The 16,664-nt window shown below is 42.9% G+C and overlaps 1 long non-coding RNA gene across 1 annotated transcript in view; it reads left to right on the forward strand.

The window, feature by feature from the left end:
• Positions 1-619: 619 nt before the first annotated feature.
• LOC149316037 (uncharacterized) overlaps positions 620-16,664 on the forward strand; it is a 54,435-nt gene continuing 38,390 nt past the window's right edge. Inside the window, exon 1 of the long non-coding RNA XR_016280694.1 lies at positions 620-670. This is a non-coding gene — a long non-coding RNA (uncharacterized LOC149316037). The remainder of the gene's footprint in view (positions 671-16,664) is intronic.

Here is a 16,664-nt window from a genome sequence, read left to right on the forward strand (position 1 = left end):
GCCTTCCAGCTGCTGGGAGCCTTGGGCCTTGCCATTTACTCCTGTTTACAGAAATGGGAATTTGCATGATGAAAATAACCTGGGACGGATTTTGATTTTACTGCTGTTGGCACAGGGCTTGGAAAAAAACGGTGCATAGTCAATTACTGGAATTTTAAAACACAAATAATATTTTATGCGATCAGCAGTTTGGCCCAAGGCCTGGGCATCGCGCTCCAATGGCACTTATGAAAGGAACAAGCCATTGATTGTGCTGCCTGCTGCACACAGGAGCCTGTGGGCAGGTGCAGCTTTTGTTGACCTTAGAAAACAGTTCCCTTGGCTCGTGGCTTAACCCGTCAAGTCTGGGCTAGAAACAGGCCTCAGACATGTATACTCTGCCAGTTGGGACGCTTCCCCTCCCTTGCCACCCACCTACCCACCCACCCCACCCCTCATTCCCCACAGTTTACAGCTACATCTCAGTGAAACCTTGCTCTCCTCTCTTTATGGGCCAAGATATTCATAGTTCCCCTTCTCCAATAGTCATTGTTAAACAGCCTTGGCAATGAACGGGTTAGCATATTGGAGCAATGACCTATTAACAAGTCTCCACTGTCCACTATCATGTGACCGCATTCCCAGAAATGCTGAATCTGGAAAGCAGGTTTCCTGGAAGCCCATTCTAGAGGTAAAGAACCATAAACTCAGCAACAGCCGGCCTGCCTAGAGGTGTGGTGCCGGGTATAGAAGTGTTTTAATCCTCACTCCTAGGCGTCGAGCAGAGCTCCCAGTGCAATGGGTGTGGTGCAGGAGCCAAGAAAGCAAGTCTAGTGACTTCACTTCTCTCCCTAAAGGACCACACCAGGAAAAAAAATACCACCAGCCATCCATCCCATTTAGCTTTTTAGTTAAGGGGGGAGCTTCTAATGGGCAACAGAGAGGCTGCATTCTACTCTTACTCTTTAGAGGACACCTGAGGGAGGTCTGCTGACAACAGGACTGGCCAGCTTTATGGTTCAGAATAGCTATAAACTTTCATAATGGGAGACAGACAAGCGGTCAGAGCAAAACTTGGTTCTGTGCTCCTTGTCAAGTCCTTTTATTATTATTATTATTACAACTCCCAGAATCCCTCAACCAGCTGACTAATAGGATTCTGGGAGTTGTAGTTCAAAAAAATAAGGTTCCCAAGCTCTCTACATGAACAAGCATTTTCCAATATGCTAAACAAACAAACACAGTAAATTCTTTTCTGTGTCCATTTTTTTTCTCTTCCTAAGTGCTCACACGCAGTTTACCTTTCAAGAACTGTTTGAATTGTCGGTATTTGTCTTCACACATTCAGGCATCACTTGGTACCTTCAGAAGAAATGCCACTGGTTACCTGACAAGCTTGTAATTACACTATCAGTTTTCTATGTTGCCGTTAATCTTTTAATATTCTTAGCTGAGCATTTAATCAACAGGCTTTATGCAGCTTTGCCCTATGGCAAATCATGGGTTAATCACACTGCAGGCATTAGCACCAGATGTTGTTCTATGCAGACACTTTGTAAAGTGACCACCTCTGACTTCAAATGGATTGTTAAAAGGCCCCATAATATATTTTTTTTAAAAAATCTACCAGCTTGATACAGAAAGTGGCTAAAATAAAAGCACTATTGTTGCTCTGGTACCCAAGGGAAATAACATTCTTTCCCTGTTTAAGAAACCTTTAGCACCTGGATAGAATTTTTCTTACTTCAGTTTGCATGTATCAAAGTTATTTCCCTCTTTTGCTGGGAATGTAGAGGGTGATCTACAGACTATTAGAACCGACTGGAACAGTTTCTGTTACTCAAGTTGCATTACGTCCATGCTTGATGCCACAAAGATTTACTTGATTCTCTTTGCAAGTAGGTGGTTATCCATTGTGAAGCACTTTGTTATAGAATATGCACAGCTTATTGCCCATGGATTATCTGAAACATGATGGCTGACATCTTGATAGGGGCATGCACAATATGCTTTCCTTACTTGTACATAAGTAATTTGTGGGGCACTGCACTGATTGGTATTCCCTTCTTCCCTCTGCATTTCCCCAAAGGCCCCTCTTGACTTACTGAACAACCTCTGAAGCCCCCTCTATGGTCATTCCCTCTTCATGGGGAGCCGGCAGGATCACAGAACCTTCTTCCTGCAGCCAGACATGAAATGATGACATCAGAGCTGAGATACGAATTTCATTACTGCTTTAATAATTTCATTTCTGTCTATGGGAAGATCTTTCTGCAATCCCACCAGATTCCATTCATTTCCATGGTTCACACAGACAGCACTTTTAAACTCATTTGTCGGTGTCTTCTGACATGCCCTTTTTGTTAGATACGTCCAGCTCTCTCCTATAGTAGGATAGCAAGGGGCTGGATCCACTGTAGGAAAAAACAGAGCCTATGTGTCCATCCTTCCCCTCTTTTGGGGGGTCTCCTTAAGGCACCTGTTACCCCTAGATCATCCCTCCATGCAGTATCCTTCTATTCAATATAAAATTAACAGAAACGGGGTTGTCTAAAGAGTCATAGCCCTGAAGACGCTCCAGTGTGGAGGAAGCCATTTCACCATACAAGGAAATCTGGGACCATATAAGGAGATCCTTTAGGCTCAGCATGGGGGAAACCAGGGCACTTAGTCAGGATAGATGACTTCTGCATAATCCCTTCACTGATAGGAGTGATGTGGTGATAGACCTTGGGCTTGCACATAAATAGAAGTCCAAGATTCCCTCCCTCTGGGAGTAAGACTTCTTTGTTTACAGACATTCGCAATGATTGTCCAACCATTTATATACTTCCATTTCTATTCTTCACCTTAATCCCAATATTGCCCCAGGATAGGTTTTGCCCTTTCTATCAGGGGTAGACAACCTTTTTGAGCCGGGGGCCGGGTTGCTGTCCCTCAGACAACTGGTGGGCCAAAGCCAATAAATAAATAAATAAATAAGGAGGGAGGAGGCCACCGGCGATAGCAGCGATTGCCGGTGGCCCTGCACACTCCTTCTCAGCCTCTGCAGGCTGAGAGGGAGGGAGGAGGCCGCGGGGAGGCGGGGAGGGTGGCGCGGCCGCGTGCAGGAGGTGCTGCCTCCACCTTCGCCTCCTCCGCCCCGGGCCTCGCTGCTTTCCTCTTCCTCCGCCTCCTCCGTGCGGCCATGCGCGGTGGAGGAGGAGGGCAGCAAGACCCCGCGGGCGCCTGGAGCGGCGCAGAAACTGCGGCGGGGGCAGCAGGACCGGGCTGGGGCAGGTCCCAAGGCCTTGGCAGGCCGGATCCGGCCTGCGGGCCATAGGTTGCCGACCCCTGCTTTATATGTTCCCAATTGGGCAGTACCAATTTGGTATCATTTGGGATTCAGAGAGACACTCTGTCAGTATCTCACTTGACTCCTCAACATTTTCTGGCAACTGCTGAACCACTTTATTTCACAGAATCCCCTGACTGGAAACTTTGCTTCTCAAACCAGTACAGTATTACCTCCTGCAATCCTTAAAAATTATCCTATTACCTTTTATATTGTTAATTCTTATGAATGCATGTGTGAGCACGTTTTGGGGATTATTGCACAGCTAAATAAGGCGTTTTACCACTTCTAAATTCAAACTTCATTTGGGCTGCATGTTGGTGTTATCATGCGGCTTTTCTCCTTGAAACCACCATACAAATACTGCCTGGCTCCAATGCAGGTCCCTGAACTCACTTCAGTGGCCATTTTTCAAAGTCAGGAGCTTTCTGCAAAAAAGAAAGAAAGAAATAGATAATAACAGTAATCAGGAATAGTGAGGGGGGATAGGGTGAGGAGGGGACACTGATACCATGTGACTCTCAAATGCACAACATTTTGCAGCTGAGGACTTACATGCTTCCCAGGTCATTGATGGATTTTCCCTATCAATGAATAGGGACAGATTGGAGACAGAGCAGCTACAGTTCAGAAGCAGCATTGTGCAGTAAGGATGGCCACTGCTATTTCTTTCTTGGTGTAATCACAGTTTAAAAGCTGTGAGTAGTAATATTTTGAATACCACAATAGTGGTATATTCTGAAATTTGGACTTAACCAGAACTGAGTTTTGGCCTAAATGTTCTGTTTGCCCTTGGGCAGTTGTTGAACAAAACCCTGGTTGGCTTCTGCTAGGCTGACTCTTTCTGCTCCTTCCTGATTAGAAGTCTGTTTAGAGCTAGTTGTTTGTTTTGGGCTCTTGAGAAAAAGGAATTTTCCCCCTTAATATCTCAGACAGGGTGGAGAACGTTCTGATAGCCTCCCTCTAGTAAATCTCAATTGTTTGTTTTTTGGCTCTTGCAGGTGAAAGCTGTTTGAAGTTAAATGCAACTCCTTGGTGGTCGGCAAAGGGCTGCTGCAATTGTGCAGACCCTGCTTTCCACTGTGACTGATTCCATTGCTCCAGAGAGCAGTCTGGCTAATTTAATATGAGCAAAGTTGGATAATTTAGCAAAACAAACTTTTTTTTCTTTTTTAAACTACATTTTATGGAATCCCCTGACAATATGATGAAGGCCAGTGGCCACATTGGGTAGTAGAGTTGTGGAAGTTGTAGTCCCCAAAATATAATTTCCAAACTCTGTTAAAACAAGTGCCTGTTCTCTCTTACTCGTGACAAAATCAAGGTTTTGATCATTAGTGAGATTTTACAGTAGGATACACAGAATGTCCACGCAACTCAGTAATACAAGCTGCACTATATTCTATTGTCAAAAAGCTAGAGCTAGTGTTGGGGTGAATAAACTGCATAGCCAGAGTGGTAATTGTTATTGGTGAGATTTATGGGGCAGGTTCATAGTCTGAAAATACACCTAGATCCAGTTGGCCTCCTGTACTGAATACAGTGCATTCTAATGGTGCATCCACACTGTAGAAATAATGCAATTTAACATTATTAACAACACTTAACAACACTTTAACTGCCATGGTTCCATCCTACAAAATCCAATCCTGGGATATGTAGTTTTATGAGACACCAGCACTGTTTGGCAGTGAAGGCTAAAGACTTTGTAAAACTACAAATCCCAGGCTTCCATAGGTTCCAGTAGGCTCAGATAAAACCAAACTGCTGCAGCCTCTCCTAGCTTGTGAGATCTTCCTCATTAATAACATTTGCCTTATGACCATACTCTGATGCTACTTGGCCACATGCATCCCACTTTTCATCTGTGAGATGTTGGAATCTCTTGGAACCATTAGGGAACTACTGCTGGTACAGAATGATGATGTCTGTCTATTAATGTGTATAGGTTGGCAGGCTTACATTAACACTCATTCTAAAATACCTGTATTGAATTCTTATTTTGGTTAAGGCTATGAGATGCTGGTTAAGGCTATGAGGGTACTGAGGACAAAGGCAATAAAAACTGGGCAATAAAATGTCCTTCTCCATTAGAAGTGACAAGAAGTGGTATAGCCCTTACCTGCCTGAACCTCAAAACTGCCTTAAACACCTCACAGGTTCATGACTGCAGCACCATCACTCTTCTGCTCTTGTAAAATTCATTTGCCTGATGAAGAAGCCAATGAGTTTTGAAAGCCAGCATAATGCATTTTGCACTTGATGGTTGGCCTAATAAAGATATTGCCTCTGTGTGTGTGTGTGTGTGTGTGTGTGTGTGTGTGTGTGCTTTTGTTGTACTTTGCTCATGGCCAACATGGCTACCCCTGAATATGTTCTCCATAAAGTACATACATGTCGTCTCTACTTTTATTGTTGTTGTTCTGGGTTTGGTTCACTTGGTTGATTGATTGGCTGGTTGGTTAGGTGGTTTTTACAGATAGGTTAAAATGCGATCATTCTTTCTTCTGTTGCATGTGTACTGTTATCAAGACAAGGAAAACCGTTTCATATTAGTCCATCAAATTACTGCACTCTTGAGTTTAAGACTCCATTGGAACTGTATATTTTGTCTTATTAAAAGAGGGAAATATATTTTCAGCAAATTAAGGCAAATCTATCATGGGATTTTCTTGGCAGGCTTTGTTCAGAGGAGGTTTGCGATTGCTGTCCCACGAAGCTGAGGACATGTGGCTTTGCCCAAGCTCATCCAGTGGGGTTCGTGGCCAAGATGGGAATTGAACCCTGGACTCCAGAATTGTAGGCCAACCCTCAAACCACTATGCCATGCTGGCTCTCAAAATCTAAGCTTAGCCAGTTGTAAATATTAGACTCTTAAGTGGGTATATGTATTATACCTCTTAATATGTGCCTTTTTGTACTGTGTGTGTATGAAATATTTATGATTGCTGACTTTAATGTTTCTGAGTCTTTGGAGATTATGACACAGAGGAGGGAAGTGTCCTCCTCCCATCATTAAATTGCCATTAAATCATGTTAATAGCATGATCGGGGAGGAAGATTATCACACCCCTATACACTTATCCCGTTCTTGGCCCATCTTTAAACAATAATGGAGGTGTTTCCATTAAGACCAAATGATGCCTCCATTACTGGTTACAGATGGGACAGAAATGGGATAAGTGCACAGAGCTATGATAATCTTCCCCTGATCATGCTATTAACATGATTTAATGGCAATTTAATGATGGGAGGAGGATGCATGCCTCCCGTGTGATAAAATCCTTTACTTGTGATGAGATGCCCCAAGCCTATGGGTATTTTGCAGGCTTGCATGAATGAAATCCAACTTTCCATGGGTGTGTGCAGGCTATGTGCACACATGTGAGACTGTAACAAATATATGCCTGTGCATATGTAAACACAACTTCAGCAAGAGCACTTGCAGCTCCAACACTTGGCATTCTCAGTGCAGTTCAGTTGCAAGGTTAAATAAATAACTGACTGTAGCTCAAGGAAATGAGTGAAAGCATAGAAAAAAGAAGAAACCCAGATCTCAGGAGGGATGAACTCCATGCTCAGCCTGTTTGCATTCTCTTGGGCTGCAGCTTTCCCCACAGGCCCTACTGCCGACCCAGTTTCAACTTGCTGTTTTTAGACACCTCCTGACTTCTTCAGGAGGCAAGTGGACAGTGAATAATTCCTCTCATTCCTCCCTTGGGTTTCCTGCATTCCCTTCAGCTTGCTGGCATCTTTGTGATCCTTTTTCAATCACATCTTCCACCCTTTCCACTAGAATCCATTATAGTCAAGGGAGCTCCTTCCTTATTTGGGAATTCCTAGCCAGAGTGTAAGGAGGGAGAAGCAAGTGACAAATATCTAACATTTTCTACCAATCCTGTAGGAAGTAGGTGAGTAACAAGCTGAATGAAACCCAGAGAATGAAGCAGAGCACTGTCTAGAAAGAGGGACAGTTTTAAAAACACAATAACCACTATGAATAGCTGGGGTGGGGGGGAGTCAGAATCTTTTGTATGGGATTCCAGTCTAAGCCATCTTAGCCCATTTGTGTTGTGAGGAATATACCTTGCCAACTGGCTGCTGGCTCCCACCCTGTCTTGTTTGAAGAAAACGTAATGTAAGGCTTTGCCAGCTTAAAACAGATAGGAGTTCATCCTGTGGCTTCAGTAGGCCTAATCTACATTTTTTCTTAGAGCTTTCAACAAGAGACCTGCCACAGTTCAGTACTAGGCTTCTCCATTTAACCCAATGTTTGAAATTCAGAATTTCCCAAAATGGGCCTTTTGGTCTCCTTGCTTAGTCCTGGCCCAGACTTCACCAGCCCCCAAAGTATTTTGCTGTGGATTTGCTTAATGACAATAGCACATACAGATCACTAAGCTCTTATGGGAAATTTTTCCACAGTTCCCTTTGACATCAACTTTTTCTTTTCTCAGCTTTACACTTCATTAACCTCTTTTTCTACCTCCTCTTGTTGTTGTCTTTTTCTACTAGGATACCTATGTTATTGAAATACTGGAGATTATTACACCAGGGCCAACAACACAACAATAGCACTAATTGAAGATAACAGAAACATAGTGCTATAGCGATCTATATTTTCACACAGTCATGCAGTTGCACAACAATGAGGAGATAAAAATGATAGAAAAATGCAATTGCATTCTGCATACATCCATTCTTGTAGTGTTGTTGCATGTGCCATTTTGGCATGACTGCACATGCCTGAAAAGCATGATTATGTCCCAAACTGAAAAAGATAAAAATGATAAAATTGATATTGGAAAGAGTAGCAGTAGTTTGAGAAACAGGGAAAGCTGTGGCCACATGAACACTCATCTCTCTCCAAAAGAGATGGAATGGGCACATTACTGATTAATCCTTGTTAGACCCCAAATCTGCTGGAGAATTTTGTGATGTATCCCACTCAGTTTCTGGAAATTGGTGACATTTACACAGTGACTAGGAGCAGGGACTGTATTTTTGCTGGTGGGAGGAGGGTATAAAATGGGGTAATCATGATGGAGGATCAAGTAGAGGAAGCTCCAAGAGTAGGAGGAGGTAAGAGATGGAAGTGCCATGGGTGCGCGCCCCATTCATCTGAATGGGACACGCCACCCCTTGTGCCCTGTGTGCTCCCTGTGGCTTGAGTGTGTGTGTTCAAAGCCACGTATAGCGTGCCTACGTATAACACGGGCACGCTGTATTGCCCTTGAAGAGCATTGGAAAAATATATGATTGACACATTGTTAAGTAGGCCCACTACCATGGTGACCCTAGAAGTGACAGATGGTTTCTTTCCTGTCAACAGGTTGGTGAACCTGTTCTGGGTTTCAGCCTAAATTTTAAATACACTATCCAAGGTGCTGCATCCTATCCCCCAAAATAGGCTTAGCATTTTGGATAGCTCCTTTAAAATTGGATTAAAAACCTAAAGATTCACCATCCCTTCTAGCCACCAGCCATCACTGAACACTTCACACATTAACTTCATGAAATGTGTGGAGATGCATTGTCAATATATGGGTGTGGATCACAGTACTAGTATTTCAAAAGAGCAATAAGAGACAGTCGAAATTCATGACATTCAGGGTTAACCATTAGGGAGTAGTTATTAGCAAGTTTGTGTTCTATCTAAACACCAAATGAAAGTATTAATTTCAGTCAGTGTAGACAAAACATATGTGAAATGAGAGCATATTTTCTGATTTGAACATACAGTGGAGATTATCACACGGAAATAAGAAAGAGGAGATAAACTTAATGCTCCCGCCATGACTGCGTAATCGCATGGAGGTTTTCACACAACATCATGCTCATCCAGTACTTCTCCCATTAACAACCTGGAATGCTCCTGTTGGAATCTGGAACCTGGAATCCCTGTGAATAGCTTGCCGATAGTGCTTCATTTACACCAGGGGTAGGCAACCTTTTTGAGCCGGGGGGCCGGGTTGCTGTCCCTCAGACAATTAGGCGGGGCCACGTGCCAGGGGGTGGAGCTTGCACCCTCTGGGGCGGAGCCGTATGCCGGGGCGGAGCTTCCACCGAAGCCCCGCAGGGAGGAGGAGGCGTGTGCCCGCCCGATCCTCCTCGGTCCCTTCCTTCGGCCGAATGGGCTCCAAGGGGCCCTTTTGGCCGAAGGGGAGGGAGGCCGAACGGAAGGGCTTGGGCACCCGTCCCAGGCCCTTCCCTTCGTCTCTTCCCTTCGGCCAAAAGGGCTCCAAGGGCCATGGAGGAGCCCAAGAGGCGGCAGGCCACTTCCGCGAGCCCCTTCTCAGCCCGTGTGGCCCCAGGTCTCCCTCCGGAGGGAGAGGCCTGGGGCTGCAAGGGCCCAGGGGGGAGCCTGCGGAGGTGGCAGGCCACTTCCGCGGGCCCTTCTCGGCCTGTGTGGCCCCAGGGGGGAGTCCGCGGAGGCAGCAGGCCTCTTCCGCAGGCCCCTTCTCGGCCCATGCGGCCCCAGGCCTCCCTCCAGAGGGAGAGGCCTGGGGCTGCAAGGGCCCTGGGAAGAGCCCGCGGAGGTGGCAGGCCGCTTCTGCAGGCCCCTTCATGTGGCCCAGGAGGAGGTGGAGGAGGAAGTGGAGCAATGGCAGCGGCAGCAGCAGCTGCAGGACCGGGCTAGGGCCGGTCCTGCCGCCTCCGCGGGCCACCTCCGGCCCGTGGGCCGGGGGTTGCCGACCCCTGATTTACACTATCGCGAAAATGCAGAAGCCAATAACACTTTATTCATGCTATTGCAGAGCAATCTGGGACCTTTTCCTAGAGTGCATTTAGGTACACACAATTCATTTTCATTGCTAGGATTGGTTTTAGAGTTGATTTCTATGTTATTTTGAGGTGTAGGGCATAATTTTCTTTTAACTGTATAAAAATAGTGTTCTGAAAGTGAGAGATGAGTGTTCATGTGGCCACAGCTTTCCCTGTTTCTCAAACTACTGCTACTCTTTCCAATATCAATTTTATCATTTTTATCTTTTTCAGTTTGGGACATAATCATGCTTTTCAGACATGTGCAGTCATGCCAAAATGGCACATGCAACAACACTACAAGAATGGATGTATGCAGAATGCAATTGCATTTTTCTATCATTTTTATCTCCTCATTGTTGTGCAACTGCATGACTGTGTGAAAATATAGATCGCTATAGCACTATGTTTCTGTTATCTTCAATTAGTGCTATTGTTGTGTTGTTGGCCCTGGTGTAATAATCTCCAGTATTTCAATAACATAGGTATCCTAGTAGAAAAAGACAACAAAAATTTGTTCAGAATTTTACCTGAAGGCCGGAGACTAGTTTATGTTTAAGTTACTAGTTATATTTAAGAAGATTCATGTAGTACTTTTAATTGGTCATTTCTGAATCCAAGTCTTGCCAGAGTCCACACACCGTCTAGCAAATGCCTTGGGGGAAATCAGATCTCTTCCTGTTCTGATGCACCAGGCTTTGAAATTGGTTTCCATTAGAAGCCTTTCTTTATTCCTTTCTGTACCTCAGTTTTTACATCTTTGCTAGTGTAATGTTGTTACAGTGGTGGCTAGTCAGTGCCCTTGAGTTGACCCAGACTCATGACAACCCTGTAGATGAGACATCTCCAAGCCCCCCTATTCTCCACTGCTCTCCTTAGATCTTGTAGATTGAGGCCCATGTCCTCCCTAATTGTTTCTAGCTATTTGGCATGCGGTCTTCCTCTCTTTTTAGTACCTTCTATCTTGCCTAGCATTATGGTCTTTTCTAGTGGGGCATATCTTTTCATGATGTGGCTGAAGTACAAAAGCCTCAATTTGGTCATTGTGGCTTCCAGGAAGAGCTGTTCAAAGCCCCATTGTTGATTTGTTCAAGGTCCCATTGATTTGGCTTTTTGGCTATCCATGGTATCCTCAATACTCTTCTCCAGCGCCACATCTCAAATGAGTTGATTTTTTTAAAAAAAAACAACTGCTGTCCTCACTGTCCAGGTCTCTCATTCATACATGGCGATGGGGAAATACAGTAGCTTGGATGATTCTGACTTTAGTGCTGAGTTGTATATCTTTGCTCTTTAGGATCTCATCTAGTTCTTTCAACAATATCCTTCCCATTGCTAGTCTTCTTCTGACTTTTTTACTGCAGTCTTCATTCTGAACAGTGTTTGATCCGAGGTATGGGAAATGTTTAAATATTCTGATTTCCTCATTGTCTAGGTTGAATTTATTGAGATCATCCATAGTCATTATTTTTGTTTTCTTTATGTTCAGCAGCAAACATGCCTTTGGACTTTCTTCTTTGACCTTCCTTAATAATTGTTCCAAGTCTATAACATCTTCCGCTAGTAATATTGCGTCATCCACATATCTTAGACTATTGGTGTTCCTTCAACCTATCTTCACTCCTCCTACTTGAGTCTAAACCTGCTCTTCATATGATGGTTTTCCTTATATAATTTGACCAAATAGGGTGATAGAATGCAGCCTTGCTTCATCCCTTTGCCAATTGGGAACCATTCTTTCCCCCCACATTCCATTCTAACAGTCACCTCTTGTCCTAAGTATAGACTTCTCATCAGGACTATCAAATGTAGTGGGACTCCCATGTCTTTAGGAGCATTCCATAGCTTTCTGTGATCTATGCAGTCAAAGGCTAGTGTAATACATACAGTGCACCCGCGTCATATGCCAGACGAAGCAGCAGCGTGCGCCAGAAGAAACAATGGGGGGGTGCGCCGCCACCGTCCCATTTTGCCGCAAGCATTAGCCCCATTACTTGTAATGGGGCTCAAGCATATGCACTTTTTCTTTTACGTGGGGGGAGGTGTCCAAAACAGATCCCTGCATAAAAGAAGGGCACACTGTAATTGCTAAAAAAATGCATATTTTGAAGATTGTACACACAGAAATTAATGCAAAGTAGAACCATCACAATGAAAGGTCTGTGCTTTTCTGCAAGTGAGGAAGAGGAGAAATGCTCTGGTTACCATAATCTGGTTAGCAAAGAGTTAAACTCACTTGTCCTTCAAGATTGTTTATCTCTATGTGTTCACAGAGGCTCTATTTCTGCCTAGCTTGCTTTGTAAAGGGTTATTTTCAGAAGGGTTAACTTGCTGGGAGGATGCTTTGCCCGTGATCTCACTGTGTAAACAGTCCCTCTCCACATCCCCACCACCATCTTTCTATGATACAGTATGGAAAGAAAGAGAGAGAGAGAGAGAGAATTTTCCCTCTGAACTGGCGACATCTCTCCAGTCCTCCTCTCAGTCTCACACAAAGAAGTGGAAGATTTGTTTGGAGTGCAAGTTTATTTATGGGAAGATAAAACATGTCTTAGAGTGCTTCACCAATTAATGTTCCTCCCAAATGATTACATTCCTGTGTTTTCAGTCTTGCGCCAGTTCTTTAAAAGTGTCAGTTTGTTGTACTGATTTTTAGATTTCTGTCACATATAGTGCAAAGCTTTCAGGTGTGAACTGACAAAATACTGTTGTCTGTGTTCAGGTGAAACACTAAACTATAGTGTTATGCAAATACATCTGAGGCCTCTGGGCCCTTCTTTTTTCCATTGTTTAAAGGAGATGGGAAGCTTTGGCTTTTGTTTTTAACCAACATCAATCACAGTTAGTTATGTCCAGACTAAAGCAAATAATAAGTATAGTTTAGGAAAGCAAGCCATCTTCATTCCATCGCTTCTGATAGTGGCTTGCATCTCTAAATCAGGGATTCTCACACTTTGGTTTTTCAGATAGTTCGGATTTCAGTTCCCACAATCCCTCATCATAGGCCATGCTAACTAGTGTTTCTGGGAAATGAACTCCAAAGCAACTGGCAAACCATAGGTTGAAAAGTACTGCTCTAAACTATAGTTACATCTAACAGCAATTTTGAGGTTCATGCGCATAATGCTATGCCATATTTTACCATATTCTCCAACTGTACCAGTTTGGCAGAGTCCCAATGAATCCTCTGCTGTCCCATTTTTTTCCAGCTGCTTTTAAAAGCCCCAGTTTCCCTAGTAGGCTCAGGCAATAGCAAACAGCTCCAGCCTCTCCTAGTTGGTGTGTTCTGCCTCATTAATGACTTTTTTTGCCCTGTTGACCACACTTGTCATTGCTTGGTTGCATATGTCCCAGTTTCGATCTGTGAAATGTTGGAAGGTTTGCTTTCCTGTTTTATCTAAAGCCAACCTACTGACTAATTTGTTTTAGAAAAATGATTGATCACATAGTTGATGACAATGTGTAATAAACACCTTGCAGACAGAGAGACATTTCTATTTAAAATGTCAGGTAGCCTCTTTGCTCTGCAACTTCTGGATGCCATTCACATCACACAATTATAGCACTATCTTCCACCTTAACTGACTTGGCTGCATTCTATGGAATCATCAGGTTTCCAGTGTGAGGTGCTAGAGTTTTCTGGCTGAGAATAATAATTAATAATAATAATAATAATAATAATAGTATGATTTATTTATATTCCGCCTTTTCTCTTTGGGAATCAAGGCAGATTACAGCAATTGTAAAAACATCACGAAATAAAATTACAATTCAAATAAACAGTCCCCTGTCCTGATCCTCCCCCCATACCCCTCCTTAAACTCCACATCCCAGAATTCCATAGTTCTGAACCATGACAGTTAAAATGGCATCATAATGCTATTATTGCGTAGTGTAAATGGGCTACAGGAGAAGGATCTTATTCTTTTCTGTTATGTGTTCTGGGAACTCATTGCAGAGACAGAGAAGGATAGTGTTGTCAGTTTCACCACTTATGTGTCATTTTCTTTTTCAAAACTGAAATATTACTGGGATGTGGGAACTCCCTCTTCTTGGACCAGCAACAGTAGTGCTGGCTGCCAGGAAGAAAAGGAAGTGGGAATAGGGCATATGTACTGAATTAGCAGCAACTATAAGAGTTTAGATGCTTTATAATAACAGCCTCATGGCCACACCTCCAAGGAATGTCCACAGTGCAGGTACAAGTCCAGAAATATTTTGCATTACAAAATAGCTCACAACAAGTTATTTTTGTTGGAACAATCTACTCCATCACCATCATCCCAGCTACTTTGAGGATTACACCTACTGTACAATGAAAAGGAACAGGGAAACAGCATCATCCTCCCTTTTAATTAAAAAAAAGTCCAAGTCCTCGACCCTGACAGACCTTAGACCACTATAATAGGAGCCATGGGTGTATCTTGTGTTCTGTGGGAAGTAAGGAGGGCTACACGAGGAGATGAAGTCTGAGCCCTGCTGCATTTATTGTAGTTTAAAAAATACTTTTGCTTTCTTCCCCATTTGAGCATTGGTGTACAAAAATGCCTTTTGGGTTAAAGAAAAAAATATATATCTTTCTTGGAGCAGTAGCAACAATGGCAGGCAGAGAACAGGATGGGTGTAACAATGATGCACATGATGACCTGCACATTCTCAGAAATTTGATTTATGTTATAGTCTGAGCTGGAGAAAAACTGCTCAGGAAAATACTGCTCGATTCATAATGTAGCTATAGCATTACGAACTGGAAAAATTCATGTTCCAAGCCAAGTAAATACAAACTTTGGCAACATCACTAGTTTATATATTTTTAGCCATTTGCACCTCAAGTTCCTTTTTAACTTGACTTATAGTAGATTTACATTTGCTGTGCTATGCTATCAGATTTATGTTTCTCATTTAAAACAGACTTCCACTTTTTAAAGGAACTCTTCCAGGTTTTCAGAGCCTCCCATCCTACAGTTTCACTATGCTGGCAATCTTCTATAATTGCACATATCTTTTCTAAGGTGTTTGGTACTCTTTTGTGTGTGTGATCTTCTATTATAGTACAGTACAGTAGTTTCCAAAGTTTTCCCAATGAATTTGACTCACCCCACTTGTATCTTAAAGTTTCCTTTTATCTAATCTGTTCATTATTAGGAATATAATATTTTTATATTAAATACTGATATGATGGACTTTCTGGATATTTTTCTATTCATACATTATGTTGACTGTTTCAAAACAACATGAGATACTTTTGAGTTTCCATCAGAGCAGATGCTTAAGATTCAGTCAAAGTAATTTTCTCCTTGTTGTGTTTCTACTGCCAGCTGTTTAAATGCACACTCGTTTACTGTATCAGGGATTTTGTTTCCCTGTCATGATTCAAGTTTACATTGATCCACTCAGTCTAAGGTCATTACCTTTTATTGTTTATTTTGCATTGGTTTCTTCCTTTGTTCTTTGCAAATAAAAGTTGCCATCTTTCTTCTGATTGTGATGTTCTGGTGTTGGAGAGTTTTGTCTGGAATATTTACCAAGAGTGGTTTTGTGGACAAATCTGTTGATGTTTTCTTTTCAAAACCAAACCTATTTTACATATCAAGCAACATCTCCACATCTGAATCTACTCTACTTTTTCCTTGTGTTCAGTACTGTAGAAAGGATCCCTTCACAGAAGGTGCTGTGATCCCATGCTGAGTCTCAGCTGGAGGAAGAGGGGAGGGAGATGGGCTTTTCCAATTTCTCCTTTTTTCTAAAGTTTTCTGTTCTACTTCCCATGGTTGCCTACCCAGAGAACTTTTTCTTCAGCCACCCCTAGACTACAGAATGACCTGCCAGAACAGATCTGACAGTTGAATATGCTGTCTGAATTTAAAACAGCATTAAAAACCAGTCTCTTCTGGCAGACTTATCCAGATTATTTTTAAATTGTGAATTTTCAGTTGTGGGTTGATTGTTTTGATATATGCTGGTCTTATTTGTTATGTTAAATTGCTGTTACATGTTTTAACAGGTTTATGTGTTTTTAACTAATGTTATGTTTTTGAAGAACGTTATGCTGTGTGTTGATCTGTTGTTATCCCCTGCCTTGGTCCACGGGGAGAGGCAGGTTAGAGTCTTGTTGTTGTTTATAATAATCATTATAATGACTCCTTTTCAGTTTGTATCTCAGCCAGCTCTCAAAACTTTCATGCAGTGGGTGACTTAAATATAGGGTAAGGCTATCATACAGCCTCCTTTTCCCAGACATGTCCTCTATTTCAGAATTAGCATTTCGGGGGGGGGGGGGGCTTTTAAATCAATGGGACAAAATGAAGAGCCCTATAGAGAACATCCTACTGATAGAATGACCTTTATGTAGCTTGCAAACTTAACATCATCACTCTGCACCAATGGACTCACAGAGAAAGGCAGAAGGGGGAAAGGAAAATGGCAGTGACAGTGGCCCTTGTGTGGAAGGAGCTACTGCACAGTATGAAGTGGCCGAGGGCTACTTCCCTCAATCAAATGTTTATCTCTTCCCCTTCCCTTCTTCAGCTATTATTCCTTTCACCACCCATAGCTCTTCTTTTTGGTCCCCTTCACAATTTTCCCC

Source organism: Sceloporus occidentalis, unplaced genomic scaffold, assembly GCF_023333645.1.
Source record: "Sceloporus occidentalis isolate IW3139 unplaced genomic scaffold, rSceOcc1.0.p SCAF_3, whole genome shotgun sequence".
In the NCBI taxonomy this organism is placed as follows: Eukaryota; Metazoa; Chordata; class Lepidosauria; order Squamata; family Phrynosomatidae; genus Sceloporus; species Sceloporus occidentalis.